Raw genomic sequence first — 19,256 nt, 5'->3', positions numbered from 1 at the left:
ACTGCCTTAAGGTTGTTGACTTGTTTTTTTAAGCAGCCATATTACAGTATTAACACATACTTAAGTAGTAGTCACTTCAAATCCTCATCTTTGTTTGTAGTATAACCTACTGTTAAGCCAGATCTCACCCATCCTGTAACATAGAATTATGTAGAATATTTTTGAGTCTAAATGAGGGTCTTTATAAGTTTTATCTTACATGTTCTTTCTATCATTCCAGCCTGCTGAGGTCTTTTTTTTTCTTTTCTTTTCTTTTCTTTTTTTTTACTATTCAGTGTATTAGCTGTCCCACACAACTGTGTGTCATGGGGAAATGTGGTAAGCTTAGTTTCTACATCTTCTTCCAAGTCAGGAATAAAAACTGTTGAATATCACAGAGCCCTGGTCTGTGGCTCCAGTTGAATGTCATGAAGCCCCAGTATTGAACCACATGAATCTTCCTTCTGGTTAAAATCTATCAATTACCACTTTTTAGATCTGGATGGTCAATCAACTATAAACTTACCTAACTGTATTACAATTCTCATCACACTTTCACCATCTTTTAGAGATTGATAGAATGAGAGATTTCATCCAGTTTCATGTTAACATAATGGATATCTCTAAACCCAGCATTCCCTGAATCTATGAGTCTAGCAGGATCATAACATATATTGAAAATATGGGTTCATTTAATAAGAAATTCCCAAGGAAGGAAATCCCTCTTCTAATTCAGATCAGGAATTTCTCTACAACTTAGTCTTAAGAGAGTTGTGTTAGAGCATGGACAAAATTAAGAGATTTGCAAAGGGTCACCCTAACAGTATGTGCCAGAAATTAGTCTTCCTAGCTTCAAAGTCATTTTCCTGTCCATCACACCCTGCTGCCTCTCTTCTAACCCTATCCACAGAAAATAAAATGAGCTTTACGTGGCATTACTTGATTTGTTATTAATTCTCTTAATGATATTTATTGATCATGTAAACAGAATAAATGCTTGATAAATACAATATGTTGGTAAATTTAGCCTTTTTCATACTATACATCTCCTGAGATACTCAGTAAGGGGTGTGTCTTAGATAAAACTGATGACGATAATGAGAATAATAGGCATTTGCATAGTGCTTTAAGATTTGCAAAGCACTCATACGTATTATCCCATTTAATCCCCTCAGCAGTCCTAGAGATTAAGTATAGAGGTAAGTATCCCAATTTTATAGGACAGAAAACTGAGACTTATCTGAAGTTAAATGACTTACCTAAAATCAAAGAGGGCCACTAGGTGGTATAGTAGATAAAGCACTGGGCTTGGAATCAGGAAGACTCATCTTCTTGAGTTCAAATCCAGTTTCAGACACTTACTAGCTGTGTGACCCTGGGCAAGTCACTTAACCCTGTTTGACTCAGTTTCCTCATCTGTAAAATGAGCTGGAGAAGGAAATGGCAACCCACTCCAGTATTTTTGGCAAGAAAACCCCTAATAGTGTCATGGAGAGTCAGAATATGACTGAGAAGCAAGATCTGTGAAAAGAATCAAAGATCTAAAGAGTTAATAAGTACGTAAAGTGGCACTGAAACTCAAACTGGTCTTCCTGACTCGAGTTTTATTACTATAATCACCACAGTGACGTGGACCTGAATTTAAATAGCAATAGCAACTCTTCCTCCTTTGTCATGATGAAACAAACACACCAGCCTCCGGTATTGTTAGTTACCTAGTAGTTCCAATGGCAGCTAGCCCAGTTCTTAGCTAGTTAGTGAATGTGCCACATAACTGAGAGAGATTAGACTAGATCCAGCTATTTTGGAAACTCTTGTTCCATGTTGCTGAAAATTCCCTAGACACTAGAGGGAAATGGTCTGTGTTCTAACTCCCCTAGAGGGTGAGCAAAGAGTGAGATTACCAAACACAAAGGCTGCAGTCTCCATACAATCAGGAAGGAAAAGTCTGAGAATATTAAGAGCAGTGACAAAAAAATCCTCTCTCTTTCACTGACTTCTTCTTCCTCTCTCTCTCTCTCTCTCTCTCTCTCTCTCTCTCTCTCTCTCTCTCTCTCTCTCTCTCTCTCTCTCTCTCTCTCTCTCTCTCATACACACACACACGCACATAATTTACAGCACCTCATCTGTGACATTTTATCCACAGAGGCAAATGATTTTTCATTTTTAAAAAGCACATATACCTCCTATTTTAAAAATCTTCCCCTTCATATCATCTTTTGCTCAAAGGCTTTGACAGTACCAGAAGGAAGAAGGAGAACTTAGTAATTACAAATAGTTATTTTAGAAATAAAAATGCATTCCCAATGAGCTTACATGACAAAAGGAAGATTTAGCAGCAACAGATATATACCATCTGGTATTTCAATCTCCTTGAGGAAAAAAATAATGTTGTAGTAGTATGAATTCTCCTGGGATTGCACTGGGTGAGAAACAGAGCTATAGAAGCCTACAACCTTGAAGAAAATAAAATCTCTTTCAGCATTACATCTTCTCATGTGATGTCTTCCATTTAGAACAGTCTCCCAATGTTAACGTGATCTTGCATCATTTGTTAAAGGAGCTTCAGAATAGAACTTCATTCAGTTAATGTTTTCACAATGGTATCTTTAAAAAGCTTCCCATCCACCCTTTAAACCTAATCAACTGCTAATTATTCCAGAGCTCCCAAAAAAGAACAATGGTTTGAACTATTTGTCTTCTTAAGCTTGTGGTACTGAATGCAATAGTCATTCTCTTTGGTACAGTGCACACTTTAAAAGCTGATTCATGCTGAGTTTAATGTGGCTTTCAAAAGGCTGCTTTTGGCATGTTAATTAGATTCTAAAAATGTAACTCCAATAGAGTTTAAAAAAAACTTTATATACACTTTATATGTTTAACTTAATCATTTCAAAATTGTACATAAGTATGAAACTTCCACAAAACCCCACATGAAATGAAGTGGGGCATTCCATCGACTCTTTAGAACAGCAGTTGCTAACACAACCCAAAGCTGCTGTAACCTTCTTCTGCTATAAAGAGCTTCTATGATCCTGACTAGTTAGACACTGGTTGTTTGTTATTGTCACTTAAAAAGACCTCCTTGCTACCCTGAAGTGTTAACTAGTTTTGCACCAGTTTCAAGTTAGCAAGTGTAACTTTAAAGTTTATGTAAAATAGACTTTTCAAAGGGCTTCATGTTTCAATGGCAAAGCGGGTCCTATTGATTTTTCTCAAGCACCAAAGTAATGATGTGGACTTGGTGACCAGAGCCATGAGGATAGTTGACACAGTAACAACAGCTCTATAAAGACAAACAACTTTAAAAGACTTAAAACTCTGACCAATGACCACTGACCAGGATTCTAGAGACCTGATGATGAAACATGCTCTCCACGCCTCCTGATGGAGAGGTGATAGACTCTGGGTTCAGAATGAGATATCTAGAGTTTTGGACATGACCAATGTGGGAATTTGTTTTCCTTGACTATGCACATTTGTTACAAGAGTTTTGTTTTTCTTTTTCTTTTTCAATAGAGGTAGAAAGGGGGTTGGAGGTAGAGAAAATAGATCTTTGTTCATTAAAACAAACCTTAAAAAGAGAAAAATATGGACTTGGATTCATAGAGCATATTTTTATAAGGAGCTTAGAGGACTTTGTTCATGTGGAAAAGATTTGTAACAAGTAATATTATCCTGAGTTGATATGTGATAAAAGTTAGACATGTTATGATTTACAATTTGGTAAAGTGGAAAGAGGGGCAGTTAGGTGGCACAGTGGATAGAGGAGTGAAATCAGGAAGACTCATCTTCATGAGTTCAAATCTAGCCTCAGATGCTTCCCATCTGTGTAACCCTGAGTAAGTCACTTAACCCTGTTTGCCTTAGTTCCTCTATAAAATGAGCTAGAGAAGGAAATGGCAAACTACTTCAGTATCTTTGCCAAGAAGGCCTCCCCCCCGTGGGTTAATTAAAATTTTATTATTACTAATTAAAATAAAATAAAAATTAATTATTCATTAAAATAATACAATTAAAAAGAACGAACAACAACAAAAAGTGGAAAGATCACTGACATTGGAGTCAGAGGGTCAGGGTTCAAATCCTCTTTCATACTTAATCTTGACAGGCATTTGATCTCTATGGACCTCAGTTTCCTCATCTAGAAAATGATGGGTTTGAACTAAATGGCCTCTTAAGTTTTCTTCCAGCTACAGATCTATTATTTTATAGATTCTGCATAAGGTCTCAGCATTTCCAGGTGTAAATCAGCTGTCAGCCATAGTTACCATCAAGCCTTGGAAGGGGAGGGATAGAGAGAAGGAATTGGGAGGGGAAAAAAGAAATCAGTGAAATGGAGAGACATTTGCCCACTCTCTGTGATTTCTCAAAATAGCATGAGGCAATTAGGTGACAGAATATGTTTAGAAATATTACTTCAATTCTTCTAGTACAGAGAGAAATGTGTTCAAGTTTCTTGGTTTTACTGACTTTTACTGTATTCTTTCTTACATTTGAAGCTATATTAACACCTTTTTCTGCCCAAAGTACAGTTTATAAATAACCTGGTTAGTATTCAGCTTTTCTAAACTGATGAATGAATCATCTGTAGGGAGGTTGTTTCATTAGTGAAAAATTTGTGATTTTTACATTGGATTGTAAATTCTGTTCCCTTGTTTCAAATATATGTAAAGGCTGGACTGTGGTGTATGAAATATCATTGTGCTGAAGAAGTGATGAATTTAAGAAAGGAATTAATTGAGTGAATGAATGGCATTTATTAAGTGCTTACTATGTGCGAAGCACTGTGTAATGCAAAATATAAAAACAGGACTGCCTCTGCTTTCAAGGAGTTAACCTTCTAAAGGAGCAGATGATATATACGGAAGTTGTGGCCAAGGAAGCGAGATCTGGACTAGGTGACCAAGATGGTGAATGGAGCTATAAGATGGTCCATTGATGCATTCTTTTGAGAGTTAAGGGCAGTGCTAATTTAATTTTAGCTCTCAGAGCAAAAGATGGAAAAAGGGTGGGGGAGGGAATGTATGCTCGTAGCAGCAGAGTGAATGACCATGAGGATTCATGGTTCTAAGTGACTTCCTCTTAAGCATGATCTCTGGTGGTAGAATTTAAAGGTTTAAACCTGGTTTATTACAACTGTTATCTCATTTAGCCCTCACAACAACCCTCAGAGGTAGGTGCTATAATTATTCCTATTTTACGTTTGAGGAAACTGAAGCAGGGATTGTAACTTGTGCAGGGTCACACAGCTACTAAATGTGTGAAGCTTGATTTGAACTCATCTTCCTGATTCCCAGTGCTGTCCACTGCATCACCTACTTGCTCAAGGCATCAATCCTCAAGGTAAATAAAAGAAGAAAATATACCATAATTTGGGAGGGAGGGGATTTTAGACATTATTACTGAAGGAAAAAAATGAATTTAATTGAGAAAACACGAATAACTGTCAATCCATACACTCAGTTGGGGTGTATATACAAACTATACAACTATACAAAAATTTTAGGAAAATAATCTATAAACTCATTGCAGGCACCCTTGGTGTGGACATTAGAAGGAAATGGACAACCTCTCAAAATCACTAACCCACAATAAATGATGTATTTATAACCACATAATTTCCTAGAAAGTAAAGAAACTACAAGATCTCACTGAAATTACTGTTTATGGACTATAAAAATTAAATTCAGTAGGGCAGAATGCCTTTACCATATCATACATCTAATTATTGATTAATTATAAGATAATGAAACCTACTAAATTATTTCAGCCCAGTATCAAAAAGCCTATGGTCAAAGTGAATAAAGTCCTGTCTATCTTTAATTTTCTCACATCTATCTCTTCCTTTCCATTCCTGTTATACCACATAGTTCAGATCTAAGATGTTCTTGGATTATCATGTAGCTCTTTCCTTCGAGTCTCTTCTTCCAATCTGTCATATCAAATTAATCTTCCTAAATTAGTGTTCATTACATAATGACTCTCCAATAACCTACAGATTAAAGTTAAAATTGTTTAACCTGGCATTCAAAGCCCTTCACAATTTGACCGGGCACCAGGCCTTTCAACCTATGTTACCCAGAAGCTGAAGCCCTCAAGTCATCACCCTCTCACCCCAATCATGACTTCTTGCAGCTCAACATCCTTTCCAAATCTCCCTATTGTAACTTTATTCCATAATCCAGTTTCTGCTGAAATTGTACAAAGCAATATAGTTGTGATGAATTTAACCCAGAGCTAAGTCTTTTCAAAATTGTCCCTCAAGGTTTGAAGATACTAAAGTGAACATGTAGATCTCATTTAGTTACAACTACAGTAATCTCTTCTGGATTCTTTCCCATTTGAACCAAATGCTCCTTTTCTGATCTCCGGGATTATATGATTTCTTTCCTTCACCCCCCAAAAAACAGAACTATTTTTAAGCCAAAAATAGCAGTAGCCCAGAACTGCTTTTTCATTTCTCTTCTTCTTCCTCCTTCAGTTCTTTTTTGGACAAATTTAGCCGTTTCACAGAGTACAAGGCCAAAGCTGGACCACAATACTCAGGTTTCAACGACCTGTCTTTCCCCTAACCTCTTATTTTATGGATTTCTATTCATGGATGAGACCCTGCTCAAACCACACTCCTCCATGAAACCTTTCCCAGCCATTGTATCCTAAAGTGATCTTTCTTTTCTCTAAATCACCCTGTCCTGGTATATTTTTTTTTCACTTCTAATATTTGTGCACCTTATTTAGCCATTTAGATTGTAACCTCTGAGAGCAGGAACTATTATACCTCTTTTTTTCCCTAATGGAGTCTGGCAGATTGCCTTTTAACAAGTGAGCTCAATTAATAATTTTGAATAAGTGAATTAAATCAGTAATAGTTATTTCAGTACTACAAGGAAAGGAGGGGGGAAAGAATTAGAATTAAGCGCCTACTATGTTCTAGGCACTGTTCTAAGCACTTTATAACATCCATGTGATCTAAAATATCAGTGAAACAGATATTCACTGAAACATGTAATCCCCTCCACTATTAATAAATACTGCCTTGATGAAATGCTTTGACAGGAAGCAGCAAACCCACAGTCCATTACTGGGTCTGTATTTGTAGCTTTTCCAGTGTGGTGATTCTTGCCGGTGGTTACATTCCTGTGATATGAATTTTGAGAACCTGGGGATAGATCCATGCTCTGGTGAGACATCAGAACAGAATTTCAGTGGAAATATATCCTGTTATCACTAAATAAAATCACCAGGATGGATAGTGGCTCAAATTTGAAATATCAGAGGCCTACATTGAAAAATTCCTTTTGAAAATCTTTCATTCTGCCTGTTTATCCCAACAGAAAGGAGTTCATACATTATTCCTTTCAAGAATAAATATAATCTGTTATTAATAACATTACCATCATCAATAAGTAAGGATCTCCATGTTCTAGTTAGAGCTCCTTTGAGGATGAAGTGGGCTTTAAGTTCTGTGTAGACATGCTAACTTCTCAACTTTCTCATATTGTTACTCTTTTTTAAAATTTTTTTTACTATTAATTAACTGGATGCATTGAAACATATTTTAATGACTGCCTTACCCCCACCCCTTGATTCTCCTTCTCCCTTGTTTTACTTCCCTTTTTTATGGTGTAATGTTTTTCTTTCCTTCAGTAAACTATCTTCAGCCATTATGAAATTTCCCTACACAGTGAAAATAGCAATTCTATTTTTGTATTCATATTCAGAAGTGCATTTGTAGAACACTGGAATGATGCAAGGACAGGGGAAATTGCTCATTGAATGAACACATCCACATGAATATAACAGAATTCTGAGAAATTATAAAGTGTCCATGATCTGGAGCTGATGTACCCATTCTTTTTTGTCTGAATGGATTCCTTTCTCTGAAGTCTTGGTTTTGATAGGTAGGAAGAAGATATGTGGTATGATTACAGATGAATGAGACAGTAGTTGGAGGCATCACTGTTCTTTTTCAGGAATCCTAGAAATCTAGGCAACTACTAATCTGATTAGAGAGTCCCTGCTTTAGCTCATATTTGTTAGCTTTAGGTCCAAATAATTCAGATCATCTATGAAAACCAAAAGAAACGGTATCCTGGTATATGGGAAACAGTAAATAACCCTTCCTTTTACTGTTAAAACATTCTGGAAATTCATTTTTCAAAGTCTTTCTTTCCAAAGTACTTCATTTTCAAAATTTACATTATTTTTTAAAATAAGTTAAATTCTCCATATCTAACAAATTCCAGATGTCATCATTGTCCATATTTGACATCACATCCCATCCTGTTTGTTTGTAACAAAGTAAATATGAAAAGTGGTGACACTGAGTTGATCTGATTTTCATTATAGCTATCAATATTTTATTGGGTACCCAGTTTTCATGCAACAAAATACATATGCAAACTGATGACATTGAATTGATTCTCTGATTTATATTTTAGGGAAGAATATGCAGTGACAAGACATGTCCCTGAAAAGCAGTTTTATGATTTGATAATTACCACTTGGTTACAGTGATTACAGAATATAAGAATAGGAAACCCCCTTGGAGAATGTACTATTGAAGCTCCTCATTGTAGAGAGGGGGGAACTCTAGAGAAAGCATACCTTTTGCCATGTTGTTAATGGAAAAAAGAACTATTTCAACATAATTTGCCACTGGAACTCCCCATGGCATGATACTATTAGGCAAACCATTTAAGTGATTGAAATGAATTAATACAGACATTTATAATTTGCAGTAGGTATGCCTATAAAATTATGCATATTTCAACAAGCTACATATGAAACTGTCTCAATGCTTTATAGTCATTGTATGTATGTGTAAAAATAACTCCATAGATTGGTAGTCTCAACAGAAAATAATTTCAAGGATTATTCTCTCTAATATTTTCAGGTAGGAAAAGATGAGAAACTGGACAGAGGAGAAAATTTTATGTTACTGTGCTATATCACACAATTAGGTACTTTATGGGGGGTTTTATGTTTCCTGCTAAGAGGGCCAGGATTGGACCTTCTCAGAAATAGGCTATTGGACTGTTCAGATCATTGGTCTGTTCGGTTATGCTAATTTCAGTGTGTCTAAAGTGTGTGGCGTGGGTTTGAGCTAAAAGACTGTCAGAAAATGGATTGCATTCTCAGCTTTTCTTTCTTGAATCTTATTATGCCACATATAGCTCTGAAAGATCCTCTTGACTCTTAAGAGAAGATATGCTCTTCAAAACTTAATGATAATAAGAGAAACCTTCAGGGTTTCACAGGCCTCTTGGGACCTAACAGAGACAGTGCAACTCTTAATTATATTTAATATTTTTAAACATCCTTTTTTAAGCTTCTTATTCTAAACTCTATAAGTAAGCAAGAATGTTAGCTTACTGAAGTTTGGGTTGTATAGTTAGGGGTAAATTTTGACTGGACCCATGATTTTATTGGTATAGGGAACACCAGGTGAGAAAATTTCCTAACTAATGCACATTGACACCTGCTTAGAAAGCTGACTTTTGACTCAGGAAAGGCCAGGTTCAGATTCTGCCTCTGACTGTGGACAAGCCACTAAACCCTTGAGTACCCAGGCAACTTTCTAAGAGTACGTATTGCAGAGCAGTTACTCATCTACATTAGCATATGTTATGGTATTCCTATATATATGCAAAAATATATGATCCAGATTTACGGGAAAAAGGGTCTTTTTCTCCTGTCTGTGCGCGCGCGCACACACACACACACACACACACACACACACACACACACACACACACACACACACTTTGAACACAAAATACCTTTTCCTCTTTCTTTTATCTCTTTTGGAAGTGTGGGGCCAAAGGGCACACGTTGTTAAGTAACTTTTTTGTATATCATTTCAAACTCTTTCTATAACGGTTATAATTCATTTGAGTCTACAAACAGTACATCAGTGTGGCTCCTATCCTATACCTCTCTAACATTTATCTCTTTTCTGTCTCTCTTTATAATTGTTGACGCTTTGGTGGGTGTGAGGTAAAAATCTAAGAAGTGCTAATTGCATATCTCAGTTATTCACAACATTTTTTTTCATATGGCAATAGATAACCTAGGTTTCTTCCCTTGAAAACTATCTGTTCATATCCTTAGACCATTTATTAAATACCAATATAATCCAACAGGAAGAGATAGAAATCTATTTAAAATTACTACAGAATAAATCAAATATTTTAAGTTTGCCTTTCAAGAGACATTCAAGAACAAATAGAAGACAACTATAAACAATTATTTATAGAAATAAAGACAGATCTAAATAATTGAGTATTAATCACTTATGGGTGGGATGAATCAATATGACAGTATTACCTAAATTCATTGCCATACCAATCAAATTACCGAAGGATTACTTTATAGAACTAAAAAAAAACAAAATTCATATGGAGGAAGAAAGGTCAAGAATTTCAAGAGAAATAAAGAAAACAAGTCTGAATGAAAAGAGTATAACAGTGCCAGATCTGATAGTATGCTAAAAAGCTGTGAATATTTAAAAAATTTGATACTGGTTAAAAAATAAATGTCAGTAAGTGGAACAGGTAAGGTATACAACATACTGTTTTTTCCTCCACTTCTCTAACTTGATTTTCAAAATCCTTTTTGAGCTCTTCCATGGCCTGAGCCCACTGGGTGGGCTGGGACATAGAAGCCTTGACATCTGTGTCTTTGCCTGATGGTAAGCATTGTTCTTCCTCATCAGAAAGGATGGGAGGAGACACCTGTTCACCAAGAAAGTAACCTTCTATGATCTTATTTTTTTCCCTTCTCTGGGCATTTTCCCAGCTGGTTACTTGACTCCTGAGGTTCCTCTCCACACCTACCTTGCCTCCAGATGCGCCCAGCCAGTGCTTGGGGTCTGAGATTCAAATGCTGCTTCCCAGCCTCAAGGCTTTCAACGGGGGCAGGGCTGCTATTCAGTGTGAGATTAAATTCAGCTGCTTGGGTGGGGGTGGGGGCAGGGCCAGGGCCGCCTCATGGGGCTTAGTTCCCTCAGGGGGTTTATGTGGAGACCTTCAACAATGGATCCGAGCTCCTGCCTGCTTTGGGAGCCCCTGTCTGCTGCTGCCTCCACTGCTGCCTCCTGAGGGGGCCCGAGCCATGGAGACACCCCACTCCCCTCTCGGGGAGCTGAAAAGACCCTCTCACTGACCCCTAGGGCCTGTGGGTGGAGGGACCTGCGCTGCTGCTGGAGATTCTGTTCCTGAAGCCTGCTTGGATCTGCTCCCCTTGGTGCCGTGCAGCCAAGGCAGGGCTGGGCTCTACTCCGGGTCCAGTGCGCGATGGACCTTTTGGGTCAGTTTTTCAGGTCTCTCTGGAACAGAAATCTCCTCCACTCCGTGGTTCTGTGGCTTCTGTTGCTCCAGAATTTGTTGGGAGTTCTTTTTTACAGGTATTTTATGGGCTGTGGGTTCGGAGCTAGCATATGTGTATCTTTCTACTCTGCCTTCTTGGCTCCTACCCCCTGTATACAACATACCGAAGCAACTGTATTGAATATTCTATTACTGGTAAGCATAAAGTCCCAAACTTCTGGGATAGATTCCTTATTTGACAAAAACTACAGGGAATATTGGGCAGAAGTATGGAAGAAATTAAATTTAGACCTTCACCTTACACGTTAGACAAGGATGAGTTCCAAATGGGTATATGACCTAGATGTAAAAGTTCATGTCATAAACAAACTAGAGAAATATAGGGAAAAAAAAATCCTATCAGTCTAGGGATGGGAAAAAAGTTCATGACCAAACAAGATATAAAGAAGATCACTGAAGATAAACTTTATTTTAATTATGTAAATTTCTTTTAAAAATAGTTTTAACATAAATCTAATAAAGCTAAGATTAATGTGAAACAAATAAATTGGGGGAAAAGATTTGCAGCCAGTTTCTCTGATAAAGGTCTCAGTTCTAAGAACCAATCCAAATTTTTAAGAAAAAGAGTTTTTGCTCTTTATTAATAATAAATAGCATTTATATGTCATTTACTATGTGCCAGGCTCTGAATTTAGCACTTTATACTTATGATCTAATTTGAGATAATCCTTACAGCAACCTGGGAGGTAGGTGCTCTTATCTCCATTTTACAGATGAGAAAACTGAGACAAACAGAGGCAAAGTAAATTGTTGGGGGGTCACACAGCTGATTAGATTTGAACTCAACCCTGTCTAACTCTACGCCTAGATGCGCTAAGTTGCTCCAATTACAAGTAATTATAGGGAAGTAATAGAGCCACTTGACTCAGCACTCCTTGGGACCATGTAGCTTCTTCTTTCTCCCTACCTCTCCACCCTCAGATTTCTCCCTTCTTCCTATTTCTTGCCCTGAGAATTGTCTTCAAATCAACACTACCACAGCTCATTTACATTGACCCAAACCTCTTGATATTATTTTGATCTTCCTTGAATATGAATGACAACAACCACTATTGCTTCTGGAAAGAATGTGTCAATTGATTATTATCTGACTCCTCTGACCCTCTTTATAAATTGCCAGACCATAACTCCTTCTCTGGACTCCATTCCCCTACGTGTGTCATCTGCATAGAAGAGACATGTTTAGCCCCATCAAAATGTAGGTTACTTGAAGTGTCTTGCTTTTGTATTTTTATCCCCACCTTTGGCACACAGTGATTAATAAATACTTTTCATTTTTTCATTCATTAATTCTTCTCCATTTCTCTCATTTTACAAATAAAGAAACTCAGACCCATGGAAGTTTAATGATTTTACCAATGTCACAAAGCTCTTTAGAAGCACAACCAAGACAAGAAACTAAATCTCCTGACTACCAGCCCAATTCTTCTTTTAATCCATAGAAAACTTGTTGGGAGGTCACAATAGGATCCTGAAAAGGAGAAAGAGAATTTATTTTTAAGAGAAGATAATTATAAAAATTTTCTAACTAGGACCCTCAAACCTCCTATTTTTAACAGTAACAATTCAATAGCTGTTTCCACTTTCAGACCTCAAAATTACTCAGAAATGAAATGGATTTTCAATAAAGAATATCTTGCTGCTATAGAGAAAGGGAGATTTAAAATATTAAACTTTAAAATTCCTTCAAGGTTTTTTTTAGTTAGATATATAATCAGAATCATTAACCCCTTCAAAAAAAAGTCTAGATTTCCACAGAGGTCCATTTGTAAGAATCTTTCAGTGGAACTATGCAAGTAATTTGCCTCTTCAAAATACAAATTTGACTTCCTGTAATTAGATGTGTTCACCCTGCTTGAGAAATACCCTTTATTCAAACTGATTAGTTAAGAACCCTCCATCAGTCAGATCCTTGACCCCATTCCAATGGTATGTTTAAAAATATTTCCTATTTCTTCCATTCTTATTTTCTGAGCATTCCAACTCAATTTCCAATAAAATGTCAGGGAACAGGGCTACATTTCTCACAAGTCTCTACACATTATGTAGAAGATTTGTATAGTCAGTCTTTTTAGGATACTTCAGTGAATTTAGCTTCCTTTCTCCTGTTATCCCCCTTCAGATAATTAATTTATAGAAAGTGTTTTTAGAAGACAAGAGAACTCAATTGTGGACATTATAAATCCATTCTTTGAATTAAAATGGAAAAAAAAAATATGAGAGAGCCTTCCAGAACTGCTGTTAGTAAACAGGTCCATAACACAAAGGTGGCATTCTATGGTGTGTGTTTGTGATGCTTAGCCATTATGAGTATCTGAAGGAGACACTAATAAAAAGATAATTTGACAATGAGGGGAAATGAGAGAATTTCCATTTTAGATGTATGCTAAAATTCAAGGCCTGAAATTTTGGATGTGCAAACACAATAGGTCATTAAGCTGCATTCATATAGATTGCAACTCTTAGTAAAGAGGATACAGAAAGAATTTTTCTGATTTCTCCTCATTTATACTTTGGATTTCAGAAATACTTCAGAAAAAAATGTCACTCTACTGAGATTCTGGTGACCAAAATACCCAGAATAGTCTTTGCAGAAAGAGGCCTTTTAAAAAATGAGTTTGAGTAGAGGAACCCATAGAGATTGCATTGCATTTGCGTGACTTCACCTGAATAGATTGTAACAAGTCAGCTGTGCCATGTTTCATCAGTGGCAGAAAGTCTAGAAAAAAAAGTTTGCTCCAAGAACGAGCTCCTTGCTTGCCACCCAGAAGAATGGGAGTGGGAGGGTTGGGGTAGGGAGGGAAAGAAAGAAAAAAAGACGAGACAAGGGTGGTGAGACACCAGGTCCAGGTGCGCTCCAGCCAGCCAAGCAAAACAGATACAGACAGTTTATTAACATGGGCTTGAATAATTCAAACTTCCAAACCACAGGAAGAGGCTTTCCGGTGGGAGAAAAGTCCCAATAATTAAAGCTGTTCTGCTGCACAGAGGCAGCTGTATCCTCCGACAGACTGAGAAAATTGGACATGGCCTAACAGCCTTCCAGAACAATGATGCTAGAGTGGATGGAGCCTTGTTTGAGAAGTGGTAGGTTTACATTGGTGTTCTCCAATTATAAAATCAATTCTCCAGATACCAGTGCCTTTTACATATTAATAGTCTAACCCTTGGCATATGGCAGAAAGACAGGGTTCAATTGAGAGATTGGTTGTATGAGGAAGCAAAAACTCAGAGATTCTAGTGACTGGGTGATTACGTTTTGAAAAATTATCTTTTATAATAAAGGTATTGTTTTTCACATATTTTCTGCATTAATATGCAAGTATGCTTAGCAAATGACTCTTTTTCTTTTTTTTGGCCATATCACAGCCTCAGGTACTTGAGGCAGCTAGGCAACACAATGGATAGAGTAGTGAAGCTGGAATCAGGAAGATCTGAGTTCATATTCATTTTCAGGCACTTAAAGTGTATAAACTTCGGTAAGTCACTTAACCTCCATCAGCCTCAGTTTCCTTATCTGCAAAATGTGGTAGAATCAAATGGGGGTTTATTAGAATCAAATGAGATAGTTTTTGTAAAGTGCTTTGCAAAGCTTAAACCCAATATTTTAAGAAATATGATTGTTGTTCTTATTATTTTAAAAGTAGAAAGAAGGAAGAGCATTTGAATGTTTGCAGATGGGACTGTTGATGTTAAAATTTCTTCAAATGTGCCCCTCTGTCCTCCCCTTAAAGCGTTCAGAAAGCACATTTTATTTTAATGTAGTCTAATGCCAAAACTCTTCAGCACCTTTTCTTACGAATAGTATTTTTTACTCTCTTGCATTTCCTTCATATTGTTTCCTACCATCTCCTACTTTTATCAGGGATGGGGAGGGTGGGGGTGAGAGGCTAATTGGCAGGCTTGTTTTGAAGGCTTTTATTCCAGCAAAGTGGCATATCTGTAATCAACAATTCAGTGTATCACTAGAGGCTTTGTCAAACAGAGAGGAACTGAAAAATATTGTTGAGGTTCCCCTTGGGCATTTCACATCATGCTTAGTCTGAGAAAGGCGGAGGAATAAGCAGTAATTCCTGCTTCTCTTGCTTCTTGCCATCAACAGAGTTAAAAATTTACCTGTGTCTCCAGTGGTTTCAGTTACTTCTTAACCCCACCCCCAACATCAGATCAAACTTGAGCTGTTTCTCAAATGATGACAAAGGGATAGAAAAATCAGGATGGAAAAAAATCTATCTTTCAGAAAGGAAAAAGAAAAGTTTATCGTGTTCAGTCTTTTGAAAGCTGACTAGACAACTGATGTCCTTTCAAAGGAACTATTTGCCATTTTGATGACATCTTAAAAGAAAAAACAACTGTAGTGATAAAGCTATGACACAAACCTATCTAGAACCTATCAGGCTAGGCAATGAGACCCAAAGTTGCAGCATAATACTTCTTTAAAACATAAATTTAGGATTCATTTTCAAGTGGGGTAGGGCACTGGACTTTGAGTCAGAAAGACCTAAGTTCAGATCTTTCCTGGCAGTGTGCCCTTGGACATGTTGCCCCAATTTGTCCCAGTTCCTTATCTATAAAATAGAGATAATACCTACTTCCCAGAGTTGCTGTGAGGATAAAGCTAGATGTTTGTAAAGAACTTTATAAACCTTAAGTTGTTATGTACATACTTTTTATTATTGTTGTTATTATTCACACTTAATAATTGTACAAGAAGGAATAAATTATTTAACCTTTTTAAGCATTAGTTTCTCCCAAGGGAAAAAATGGGGTTGTCATTTCTACCACCTATTTGTGTTGGTACCAGGAAAATGCAATATAAATCTAAAAACAATGTTAAATGTGAGCTGTTACAATGCTAATTCCATTCAACAAATAATAGGGTGCCTGCTTCTTGTCCTGCATAAATGATGAAAGATTTCTTAAGAAATTGAAGTGAGAAATTGCTGTATGTTCCAAAATAGTACTGGGGTGAGGGTGTAATGGCATGATACAGTAGAAAGAGTACCAACGGCTGGCACAGTGGATAGAGTATTGCCAAGCCTGGAATCAGGAAGACTCATCTTCCTAAGTTCAAATCTGGCCTCAGCCACTTATTACCCTGTGCGACCGTGGGCAAGTCACTTAACGCTGCTTGCCTTAGTTTTCTCATCTGTAAAATGAGCTGGAGAAAAAAATGACAAATGATGCCAGTATCTTTGCCAAGATAACCCCTGTTGGGGTCAAGAGTGAGACATGATTGAAACAACTCAACAAGAAAAATGGAAAGAGTATTAAGAACCTGAGACTGTGAATAAAAATCCTGGAATTAAAAGTTGATAGTCAAAGGTTTTGGGAGTTGCAGAAAAGCAAAGAACAGCCAGAAATGGGAAAACTGGTGCTTTAAAAATGATTGGGAACACCTTGGAATTGTGAGGGAGCTCATGGAGGCACCAGCACAGATATGGTCATAGCAAAATGGGAACAACCCCAAGTGGGCTGAATCTCCAGCTATAGCACAGGCCTGGAGTCAAGCAAAACTGGGTGAGAGAGAAGCCCAGGGCCTAGATCAGCTGCAGCAGCCACTTCTGGGACTATTAGCCCACAGACTAAATGTTTCAAAGTCACATACTTCAACTTCTGGGAGCAAGATGGAGGAGTAAACTGTAAGTGCTCTCACCCTCCCTGATTAACCTTGAAAAACCCAGAGAGAATACTGACCCAGGAAAAATCCTGGAATAATGGAGCTAGCAGAAGGGGAAAATAATCTTTTAGCTCAGGGGCAAGGGGGAGACCACCAGGAAGGGTCCCTCTTGCTGTGACTGCAAGGGACAAGTGCAGGACCAGAAGTGTCCCAGCAACCCCACCTTACTGAATCAGCAGGAGATTCTGAGCCCAAGGTGGGTGGAGCTAGTAATGCCAACACCAGGACCCCAGATGTGCCTTAGCACAGCCAGGGGAATTGGGCAGACACCAGCGCAGATGGCGTTAGTGTGTGTTCATCCTTCATTGCCGAAGAAGACCATGCCATCAGAGAAATGATGACATGACTTGCACTTGGCTTTGTTTTGAGTGAGAGAGGGCTGTGCAGGTCACCAGCTTCACTTCTCCTCCAGAGCCATCTGAATCCAGTGACCAGATATTCATCAGGATGACTGGAGATGACCCAGGATGAGGCAGTTGGGGTTAAGTGACTTGCCCAAGGTCACACAGTTACTGAGTGTCAAGTGTCTGAGGTGAGATTTGAACTTAGGTCCTTCTCACTCTTACACTGGTGTTCTATCCACTGCACCACCTAGCTGCCCCTAAATGGGGTTAGTGCAGCTCTAGGGGAGGAGAAGACCTCCAGTGACCAGTCTACTCTTCCCCCATATCTCATGCTGTCATTTTAAGTGTAACCCTGGGGAAACTCAGACTTCACCTGGCCTCAGCCTTTGCACACACCATCCAGCTTAGCACCAGATAAGTTGCAGCATTATATAGCTTCTAGTTGAAAGAACCAGAGGCCACAGAACGCAAAGTCAGTAAGCAAGACCCTAGCTCCAAGAAAGGTGGGACAGAGTCCCCTGTGCCCCAGAAGCAGAGATCCACTTTAAAATCCATGAAAAAGGCAATGACCATGGGCAAGAAACAAATTAGAAAACCAAGGACCATAGAATCTTATTACAGGGACAGAGAAGGATAAAATATGAATTCAGAAGAGAACAGCACTGACACTACTCACATCTGAAACCTCATAAAGGAATATGAAATGGTCTCAAGCTCAAAGAGCATTCCTGGAAGAATTCAAGAAGGATTTTAAAAGCCAACTTAAAGAGGTAGAAGAAAAATTGACCACTGATTTTAAAAATGCATTCAGCTCCTTAAAAAGTAAAATTGGCCAAATGGAAAAGGAGATACGCAACCTAACTGGAGAAAATAGCTCCTTAAAAAGGAGGTACAAAAGCTAACTGAAGAAAACAATTCGTTAAAATTAGAATTGGACAAGTAGAAACTAATGACTCTATGAGGCATCAAGAATCAGTCAAACAAAATCTAAAGAATGAAAAAAATAGAAGAAAATGTAAAATATCTCATTGGAAAAACCGACCTGGAAAATCTAGGAGAGAAAAGTCTAAGGATTATTGATGTACCAGAAAGACGTGATAGAAAAAAAAAGGGGGGGCCTAGACAGTATCTTCCAAGTAATTATTCAGGAAAACTGCCCCGAGGTCCTAGATCCAGAGGGCACAATAGTCTTGGAAAGAATTCACTGATCACCTCCTGAAAGAGATCCCAAATTGAAAGCACCAAGGAATATTGCCACCAAATTCCAGGATTATCAGGTCAAGGAGAAAATACTGCAAACAGTTCAAAAGAAGCAATGCAGATATCGAGGAACTACAGTCAGGATCACATAGGACCTTGCAGCTTCTGCATTAAAAGATCAGAGGGATTGGAATATGATATTCTGTAAGGCATAGGAGCTTGGACTACAACCAAGGATCATCTACCCAGCAAAATTGAGCATAATCTTTCAGACAAGGAGATGGGTATTCAATGAAATAAGGAATTTCCAGACCTTTTTGATGAAAAGTCCAGAGTTCAATAGAAAATTTAATCTTCAAATAAAAGACTCAAGAGAGGCATAAAAAGGTAAATGGGAAAAAAAAAACCTCATTACTCAATATCTGCAAACTTTCTATCCCTTTATAGAGGGATGATATTTGTTACTCTTGAGAATTGTGTATTTATTACACTTAAAGGGGATATGCATAGAATGGGTGGGTTTAAATTAACTTATCTGATGACAAAAAAAACCTAATTAATGGATGTGGAAGGAAAAGAGGAAAGGAGGAGGCAAAAAAAGGTAAATTATATCACATGAAGAGGCACAAAAACATATTATAGCACAGGGAAAGAGGGGAG

The 19,256-nt window shown here is 37.7% G+C and overlaps 1 protein-coding gene across 1 annotated transcript in view; it reads left to right on the top strand.

Annotated features, from left to right (window-relative positions):
- Positions 1 to 19,256, top strand: part of HS3ST5 (heparan sulfate-glucosamine 3-sulfotransferase 5) — a 319,751-nt gene that overhangs the window by 63,106 nt on the left and 237,389 nt on the right. The gene's annotated exons all lie outside the window — the stretch shown is intronic.

Source organism: Notamacropus eugenii, chromosome 2 (assembly GCF_028372415.1).
Source record: "Notamacropus eugenii isolate mMacEug1 chromosome 2, mMacEug1.pri_v2, whole genome shotgun sequence".
Lineage (NCBI taxonomy): Eukaryota > Metazoa > Chordata > Mammalia > Diprotodontia > Macropodidae > Notamacropus > Notamacropus eugenii.
The sequence above is the reverse complement of the archived record's forward strand: the minus strand, read 5'-3'. Positions and strand labels throughout refer to the sequence as shown.